Source organism: Eulemur rufifrons, chromosome 2 (genome assembly GCF_041146395.1).
Source record: "Eulemur rufifrons isolate Redbay chromosome 2, OSU_ERuf_1, whole genome shotgun sequence".
Taxonomy (NCBI): domain Eukaryota; kingdom Metazoa; phylum Chordata; class Mammalia; order Primates; family Lemuridae; genus Eulemur; species Eulemur rufifrons.
The window spans coordinates 57,071,299-57,082,035 of NC_090984.1; positions in this window are offsets into that span (position 1 = coordinate 57,071,299).

Consider the following 10,737-nt stretch of genomic DNA (forward strand, 5'->3'; position numbering starts at 1 on the left):
ACAATTAATGGGCAGAGGCAGATGGTTGGAATTCCTACAGTTTTCAGACAGGATGCTGTCTGAAACTGCACCAGCAGTGTTATTGTGAGTTGGTCATAATTTTCAATTGCTGCTTTTCTTGCTTTTTAATTATAAAATACTATTAGGATACTTTATCTGTTAGTTGTGTGGGGTTAACCCTAGAAAGTTTAATGATACAAATGGGTATGTCTTTGCTTACAATTTTCCAAAAACCAGACTTTAAGACATGTACTACTGTAGTTCAGATGTCATTCAGTCTCTTATTGCTAAAGCAGATGTATACACATATAATTTCCCCAAAGAGTAATTTTTAGTTATTAAAGCATGTCTGCAAGTTCATAGTCTTCTCTTATAAATACAGGTGACTCATATGTTTCTTTTCTGTACTTTGTTTTACACCTGAAGAATCAATTTGAATATAGAAGATGTCATCAATGATGGTAGGAGACTAGATAGAATGAGATGCAAAAGAGGTGTGGCAAAATATCTTGGATAGATTGGTTGAAAGTGACAAAAAGAGATCACTGTAATTTCAGAAAAGAAGATCCATGATGGACAAAAGTCTGGAAGCATCAGGGGAAACAGAGAAGAATGCTGGCCTCTCATTCTACCAAGGCCAACTTATGCATTAGACACAGTAGATAACAGAGATGGGACCCATGATGCTTGTAGGGGCCCACAAAAATGTCTTAATTTCTTTTAAAATAAGAATAAAATAAATAAAACAATAGTGAGTACACAATAATGAATCTGCTTGTATCTTACTTATCTTTATACCAATGTAGTCATACATCGAAGGGACTGTCTCTTGGATGCATATCTCGCCTCCATCATAAGTTACCACTGAACTACAAATTCTCCTTATGCCAGTATATAATGTCATTTCTATCTGTGATTAGTGTAACAAGGGCTCATCCCGGCTAGCCTATCTGAATGATCGTAGTAGTAACTAACATTTTTCTGGCTTTTTCTCTAATACTTGGACCTTACACCAAAGATACCTACAGCAAGGAAGACCTACCAGGAAAATGCCTCTTCGCAACACTCCCCTGACTTATTATCTTAGTTGCTGCCTGCATTTGACTCTAATTAGATCCAGACCTTTGAAAGTTAACACTGGTGGAAATTAGTTGGACTACTGGTTAACAATGCATTTGCTGTTTTTATCTTGGGCTCCAGGTCAAGTTCTGGTCTGTGGGAAAGGGTGGTGAAAAGGAAGTGTATACCCCTAGGAATAAGTGTTGGAAGTTCTCAGATAATGAGGACACACAAATGTTCTTTTTCTTTCTTTCTTTCTTGTTTCTTTTCTTTCTTTTTGAGACAGGATCTTGCTCTGTTGCCTGGGCTAGAGTGCAGTGGCATCCTTATAGCTCACAGCAACCTCAAACTCCTGGGCTCAAGCAATCCTCCTGACTTGGCCTCCCAAAGTGCTAGGATTACAGGCATGAGTCACTGTGACCAGCCTTTTTTCTTTTTAGCTTCAAAGGAGCAAATCAATCACAAGAACCTGATGTACAATATATTTCTCATTTAGAAAAGAACTATTAACAACGCACAAAGAAAGTAAGCAATTTCTTAAACTTTAAGTCTGGTTGCTACAGCTAACATTATATCATGCTAATGATACTAATCTAATACAAATGGAACACTTAGAGTGCTTTGACATAATGTAAGATCACATTCCTTTTTCTGGCATTTGGGCCTCTATATTTAAACACCCCATAACAAATCTCTCTATATAGAATGACTAAAATTTATTAAAAATATGAATTATGGATTTAGTTCTAAGTCCTATAATTAAATGTGCAAGAGTACAGAAAATAGCCTAACAGATGCTCTGGCCGTGGAATAAGCTCAGCTTACATCAAATAGTGAAGGCATCCTGTGAACTTTCAGAAAACAGCATTCAGAGTCATTTTCTTGAGCAAAGATTTTGGCTGATTTGACTAAAAAGTTCTGATAAGAAGGTTAGAAAAAGGACTAATGTATGGAAGCTCTAGAGAAATAGATTTTACCTTCCTATAAGAAGGAGCTTTCTAAGTCAGATAGAATAGGCTGTTTCCAGGAGGTGGCCAGGAATTCTTATCAGGAATAGCCTCTTAGCCACTTGGTGGAGATGCCGTACAAGAGAATTTAAGTAACAGATGGCTGTACATGATCACCTTAATCTTGGGATTTTGTGGTTCTTTATTTGGAGACTGAACAGTTGTTATTTTAAAGTGATTGAGATTTTATTAATAGTAGTTAACAGGAAAACAACCATCATTTCTCACATACCAAGTGAAAAAGACTAAACACATACCTAGCTGTTATTAATACACAATCTCTCAACAGGAAAAAATGAAAATTAGATGACAATCAGTTCCATTACACTAAGTCATACCACAGAGGTTGCCAATTGACAATTATACTATAAATTTTGACAAGATGATGACTAGAAATTTGTTTAGCCATTTGCAAATTTCCTGTAAGGCCCTGACTAAAGCTAAAAGCCTGAGAATTATCATTCCTGAAAAAAGAACAACAAAAAACTCCTACTGTTCACAGACCTCAATGATTTCTCAAACTTTGGTGTGTCAGAATCACCTGGGAAGCTTATTAAATATCAGATGCCTGGTCTCACCCACAGAGATTCTGACTCAGTGGGTCTGGGATGGAGCCCTGGGCAGTTCCATGTTTACAAGCTCCTCATGTGATTCTCATGTGCTCCAAGTTTGAGAGCTGTTGACCTATCTCAGGAGAATATCATTTGCATTAAATGAGCAGCCTAGTAAAGCTCTTAGAAAACAAAACATAAATGCTGAGCTTTAGTTTTTGAGCACAATGCTTCCTCTGTGGCTATTAGTCATTACCAATTTTCCAGAAGCAGAAATTATACGTTCATTTATCAAGATACAAACAAATTTCTGTCCAGCTCTGACTCAACACAAAACAGTATAGGGGTTAAGAACACACACACACAAGGGTCAAACTGGGGTTTAAATCCAGGCTGTCTCAATTACTAACAGCGGGATCTTGGCCAAGTAGCTTCACCTTGCTGAGCCTCGGTTTCCTCAGGTGGAAAAAGGAATTAGAGTACTTACCTCTCAGGGTTGTTATGAGGATTCAATGAGATAATGGGAATGAAGTGCTTAGCATAGCTATAGGCATATAGAAAGCAATCAATAAATGGAAGTACTATTATTATTATGGTGAATCACTAGATGATTTCAGTGTGACCTTGCTGTGATTAATGCAGGATTAGAAATAGGATCAACTTCGTACGATTTCTATGACTATATATTTGTTCCAGGGGAGGGTGAAACATACAAGTTTTCTATTTACACACTAAAAGTGTTTTGTTTATTTTAAAGTAAGTAATTTTATCTGGTCTCTTCTATTCTGCATTTGGTTATATCACTACTCAGAAATATGCTCTCTTATCATATAGGGAGATAACATTACAAAAAAAAATTAATGGCCCGAGATGGCCACCTGTGTCATATTCTAGACCACACAGCTGTCACAAACTATGGAAATCCAAGATTTGGGAGACTGGTTTAATATCCCAGGCCAAAGTTCTCCCCTAAAACCAGAATGCTTTTCTAAAATAAAGATAAATAAATTAGTCATATAGTGGTGAAGGCTTATGTCTTAATACCAGATTAAAAAATGATAATAGTAACCAGCAAACAGAATTAATCATAGTTCTTTAAGCTAAAGTGTTCTGACCTATTACATTAAAATGAATATGATCAATTCTTTAGATAAAGAATCTTCACCTATATTTCCTATAGAGAAACTCATTCCCTTATCCCAGACTTATTCATCTCTGGTTCTCAAAGGTCCCTAATCTTTTTCCATAAGAACTTTTAATTTCCCAGACATTTTATGATTTCAAATAGATAGGCTGGCAGTGTGGTTAGTGAGGGCAGAAAAAGGTCCAGAAGTTAACAGTGAACTCCCTCAACAGAGATGGACAGTGCTAATGACAGCGTCGCTCAGCTCCCTACTTCTGCCCCTCTCTGGGAACTGGTCAGAGGCATAACCAATAGGGTAAGGAAATTACCTTCCTGCCAGATCTACTGGCAGAGATCCTGATGAGCTTCTGGCGGTCTCCTGGGTGTTATAATTATCAGCACACATCTATGGAACAATGAAACTATAAAGGGTACTGTGCTGGGTACCTGTATTGAGTAAGTACCTTACATTAATTCTGCAACAAAATATGCAGTCTTACAATTAATGACCCATGTGTTAGGCAGTGAATCCCAATGGCAGTAACAGGTTTGCAGATGTGCACATTGACAGCATGGCAGGGTCCTGTTACAGGAGTTCTATTACTGAATGAATCTTCTCTTGATAGAAAAACAGGTGCTAACTGGTAGCTACAGCCAAGAAGGATGGATGACTGATAAGAACAGACACCTGGGTCTTCTCTGAATATTCTGGTCTAGTATAAACACCCAGTAGCTCTTTGTTCCTTTGTTTACTCATTTATTCAACAAATTTGTGTTATACATTTCTTATTTAGGCTGCACAGAGCTCAGAGCTGGGAGGTGGAGATTCAATGGTGATTTAGACAGACACAGACAGGTCCTACCTAAGAGGCTGCAGACAGGTAAAAGTAAAATTCAGTATAGCCAATTACACTTATGTACCACGACGGGGGAAATACAGGGTACCCTTAGAGCACAAAGGAGGAGCACGCAACACTAACAAAAATTGGAAAGGAAGAATAAGCTAACACTCGAAGATCCAAGGAAGTGTTCTTTTAGGGGGAGGTAGGAGGATGGTTGAAGGGAAAAAGGCAGAGAGGAAGGGAGGATGTTTTCGACAGAGGAAACTAAGTTGGAAGGCTTGGAATGAAATTGCAGGGTGTGTCCAACCAACTGGCGGAAGAGTACTCTGTCACCCAGTGGAATGTGTGTGTGTGTGTGTGTGTGTGTGATGTCGAGAAGAGATGAGATGAGGCTGGAAAGCAAAGCCAAGAACATGAAGGGGCTAGTAAATCAAGATAAGTAATTTGAACCTTACCCTGAGGCATTAGACAACTACTGAAATGTTTTAAATCGAGAAACTGTATGATCTTCCTGTACACTGGAAAGATCCCTCGAGCTGTCTTTTACAAAGGATAAGGGAGACTTGATAATTCTCTTAAATTCTTGCCTCAAGACAGCCTTTGAAATAGTTTCCTAAAGTTTTACATTCAAAATAGTAGCTTATAGTATTTTCTGAATTTACTAAAACCATATTAAGGTGCCAGAAATTCCAGTTAGGTCACCAGCAGCAGTGAGTCAAAGTCATTAAATCCGAGCAGATTCTGAGCCAAGATGAAGAGAGTTAGGCTCTTTGTTTCTAGGGTAGGTGTTGGTGCTTTCACCCCTTATCTTTCTAAAGCCTATCTATTCTCAACTAAATATGAGGAACACAGAAGTTTTATTGATATTAGTAATAAAACTATCCAGTTAGTAGACAACGATAAAGGAATTCCATCCACGGTAATCTTATAAAGTATTTGTCTGAATGAATTTGGTATTTGGTATACACTGCCTGAAATTGCTAGTCCACATGCAGTATGGATGTTTTCCCAGATTCCTGCAGACTGAAGTAATCAACCCCTATCCAACTGCACTGACCAAAAAGAAAAACATAAACAAAAGCCACACACACATAATCACACCCCTCCTCATTACTTATTTTCATTTAAAAAAAATGTACCTCGTTATAGATCCTACAAAGCCTTACATAGCAGGCACATGTAATGGGGACTTTTTTCAATGAAGGTATGGTTTTAAATCTCTGCATTTATGTCATAACGATCTGTTAGCAGCAACATACTTGAAAATACCATTAATTCAGAGTTCATATTTTCCCCAACTTTTGTGTTGAAACAGAGAGAAAAAGAGATGTAACAGGAGATTCTAAAGAGATCAACCCAAAAGATTTCATCCTCAAGATGGACAAGAGAGTTGCTAGAGCGTCCTGAATTATGCTTATTTCATGTGCCCCTCCCCTTCCAAAAACATATCATTTAAAGTATTTGAAATTATAAATTGCTGTCCTTGAAGAGTAAAGAGAAAAAGATCCCTGGACTTTTTCAGGGTGCTGTGGCACTCTTGACCTAGGCTACCATCTTTCACTTCTCTGTTACAGCAGATCATGTGGTGATGGTCACATCCTTATACAGCCTATATAGGCTCTATAAGGCTTGTAGAAGACTGCCTGACTGCAGCATGAGAATGTTCTAGTCTTAATTTTCATTCTACCACTTCAGGAAAGAAGCACCCTAACAGTTTATTCCTTATGTTAAAACATCAGTAAAAACAAAAACAAAACTGAGCACAAAAGGATTGCAGGCTTCTTCTTCTAGAGATCATTCTGATGTCATTCCATTTTATTTTTTCCTTATACCTTGCTCTAATACTCAAACCAGAAAGCCCTGGTCTGTAGCATTTTCCTATCTCTGTAGTGTACGTACTCCCATGACCAATTATAAGTACCAATGTGATGTCATGGAAAGTGGAGATGGGATGTGCACAATTGGCTCTCCCAGAAGTTGGTGAGAGCTGGTTCCAGCAAACCATTGCATATGACCTTAGTTGAGCCTTACCAGATAACTCTGGCCAGTCAAGAGTTGTCTTCACCCCAGCTGAAGATCCAGTCATGGTGGAATAGGTAGGAGCTGCCTCTGCTGTGCCCCACCCAAGTTCCTGACTCCCAAAATTGTGAGTATAATAAAATACTTGTTTTATGCCACTAAGTTTTTTTTTAAGTTTGATTGAGATATAATTCACATACTATACAATTTACCCATTTAAAGTGTACAGTTCTCATGTGTGAATAGGTCAAAGGGAAAAAAATAAAAAATAATAAAGTATACAATTCAATGGCTTTTAACATATGCAGAGTTGTGTATCCATCACCACAATTTTAGAACATCTTCATTACTCCCCAAATCTCATCCCCTTTATCTCTCGCCCTCACATTCTCCTGTCCCCCTACCCTTAGGCAAAAACCAATCTATAATTTGTCTCTATAGATTTGCCTGTTCTGGACATTTCATATAAATGGAATCATACAATGTGGTCCTTTATGACTGGCTTCTTTCACTTAACAATGTTTTAAAGGTTCACCCATACTGTAGTATCAGCATTTCATTCTTTTTTATTGACAATGTTCCATTGTATGAATATACGGCGTTTTATTTATCTATTCATCAGTTGATGGGCATTTGGGTGTTTTTCAGCTTTTGGCTACTATAAATAATCCTGGTTTGGGCATTCATGTACGTGTTTTTGTGTGAACGTGTTTTCGTCTCTCTTGGTATCCTCTTGGCTGTATACCTAGGAATGGAATTGCTAAATCATAATGTAACTCTATTTAACTGTTTGAGGAACTACTGGGCTAGAGTGGTTGCACTATTTTACATTCCCATCAGCCATGTCTGAGGGATTCCAATTTCTCTATGTGCTTACCAACACTTGTTATAATCTGTCTTTTTGGTATTAGCCATCCTGGTAGATGTGAAGTGGTATCTCATTTCAATTTGATTTGCATTTCCCTGATGGCAAATGATGTTGAGCACATTTTCATGTGTTTATTGGTCATGTATATTTTCTTTGGAGAACTGCCTACTCAGATTCTTTGTGCACATTATAACTAGGTTATTTGTCTTTTTATTATTGAGTTGCAGTAGCTCTTTATATATTCTAGATACAAGTCCTTTATCAGATATGATTTGCAAAAGTGCTCTCCCATTCTGTGGGTTTTTTCACTTTTTTGATAGCACAAAACTTGAAGCACAGAAGTTTTTAATTTTGATGATGTGTAATTTATCTAATTTTTTTCTTTTATTGCTTATACTTTTGGTGTCATATCTAAGAAACTATTGACTAATCCAAGCTCACTATGATTTACACCTATGTTTTCTAAGAGTTTTATAGGGGCCGGGCGCGGTGGCTCACGCCTGTAATCCTAGCACTCTGGGAGGCCGAGGCGGGTGGATCGCTCAAGGTCAGGAGTTGGAGACCAGCCTGAGCAAGAGTGAGACCCCGTCTCTACTAAAAATAGAAAGAAATTATCTGGCCAACTAAAATATATATAGAAAAAATTAGCCGGGCATGGTGGTGCATGCCTGTAGTCCCAGCTACTTGGGAGGCAGAGGCAGGAGGATCGCTTGAGCCTGGGAGTTTGAGGTTGCTGTGAGCTAGGCTGACGCCACGGCACTCACTCTAGCCTGGGCAACAGAGTGAGACTCTGTCTCAAAAAAAAAAAAAAAAAAGAGTTTTATAGCTTTTGCTCTTAACATTTAGATCTCTGATCCATTTTGAGTTAATTTTTGTGTATGTGTGGGGAGTCAAAAGTCATTCTTTTGCATATAGATATCTGACTGTCCCACCAACATTTCATAAAGACTTCTTTCCCCGTGTGTCTTGGAAAATCAATTGCCCATAAATGTGAGGGCTTTTTTTCAGGACTCTCAAATCTATTCCATTGATATATATGTCTGTTCTTATGCCACTACCACACCGTCTTGATTACTGAAACATTGTAGTAGGTTTTGAAATTGGGAAGTATATGTCCTCTAATTTTGTTCTTTTTTTTCTCAAGATTGTTCTGGCTATTCTGATTGTCTTACACTTCCATATGAAAGTGAGGATCAATTTGTCAATTCTACAAAGTGAGCTGGAATTGTGACAGGGATTGAATGAAATCTGTAGGTCAATTTTGGAAGTATACCATTTTAATATTAAGTATTCCAAGCTATTAACATGGGATGTCTTTCAATTTATCTCAGTCTTCTTTAATTTCTTACAAAACACTGTTTTGTAGTTTTCAAAGTATAAGTTTTGCATTTTTGTTAAGTTTATTCCTAAGTATTTTATTGTTTTTGGTGTTATTATAAATGGAATAGTTTCCTTAATTTCATTTTGTTTGCTCATTGCTACTGTATAGAAATACAATTTTTCTATGTTGACCTTGTATGATGCAACCTTGCTAATACACCAATAAATTTTAGGGCAATAGATAACTGGAACAACCATCATTCACTTATCCTACCATGTCCCTGTAACCTCTTTCCTACATTCTCCTTCTTCTTATTATTTTTATTATTTTCTTTCTATCTTTTTTTTTTTTTTTTTGAGACAGAGTCTCACTCTGTTGCCCAGGCTAGAGTGCCGTGGCATCAGCCTAGCTCACAGCAACCTCAAACTCCTGGGTTCAAGCAATCCTCCTGCCTCAGCCTCCCGAGTAGCTGGGACTACAGGCACACGCCACCATGCCCGGCTAGTTTTTCTATATATATTTTTAGCTGTCCAAATCATTTCTTCTATTTTTAGTAGAGACGGGGTCTGGCTCTTGCTCAGGCTGGTCTCGAACTCCTGAGCTCAAACGATCCACCCACTTCAGCCTCCCAGAGTGCTAGGATTATAGGCGTGAGCCACCGTGCCTGGCACTACCTGGCACACAGATAGTATTCGGTAAGTGTTACCTATTATCAACTCCAGAAACTTTCTTTGGCCCTTACTTACCAAAGGGTGAAAGGTTGTGTTCATTAGCATTATCTGTGATCTGCAGTAATCACACACACATTATGTATAATATCAAGAAGCTGCCAAATTATTAGAAAAATGTTTACTAATGTAAACCTTCAATCAAACATGACTCTTGGGGAGAAAACTAACGCAGGGGGAGAAGAAAAAAATCACCTGATTATGTAAAGTTCTGACTTAGGTAAGTTGTTTTGGATAAATAGGTACAAACTGTTGAAAGTGCTCATGAATGAAAATTAACATTTGAATGTAGGAGTCAAAAATGTGCTTATGGGTCACAATTACAGCTTTGCTGGTGCTTCACAAATATTTAAGTTGTATAAAAGTGCTGAATAGATCACAAACTGAAATCAAGTGACTCAGCAATTCCTTTTAGAAGACAATGCATTTATTGGGTGCTGTTCCAAATAAAGTGTTGTAGTGTTTCTGTAAATACTGAAATTCAAAACTTATAATCAACTAGCTATTGTATATTTATTCAGATCTTCAATATATTAAGTATACAAAAAAGGGCAGGTCAGGCTATAGGGAAGGAGCTTAAGAGTATTAAGGATTAAGGATTTAGCTCAGCAGTTAGCCCAGCCTGCGGAAATACAAAAAAGGTTTTGGTTGGTATAAAATGTCAAAATGTCTTCCTACATTTGGCATATCTTTATCAAGATAATCTTCCACTGTGGTGTCAAAGCAAAAGCTGTATAGTATGCTGGGGACTTTATCATCATGGACCTGAGTTTATTATTATTTTGAGATGTTGAGCTGAAGTCAGACTCATTTCTCATAATCCAAGTAAATAAAACCTACTTCAGCTGATAATCTCTGAGCCTCAGTTTTAAGTGTTTAAAATGCAGGGTCCCCTGATCCTAGTCCAGTGCTTTCCCCTCTATCATAGTATTTATGACTCTGCACGTGCTAAGGAACAGCTTCCTTCTGAATCCTTAAAAGGAAAAACTCAAATTGTCCAGGACATATGCAACTTTGGAGTTAAAAGTTCAATAATTTCATTTGAGATGGTTCAGGGAATGTATTTCTTCTAGGCTAACCACACCACCTACAAAGTGAGTGCTTTCGGCATATGGCTTTATTTTGTGCATTAGGAATGCAGTCTGCAGTCATTATTGCATAACCACTATACAATGTCAATTTCACCAGGTAATGATATTTTACCTGTTGAGGGGTAGGT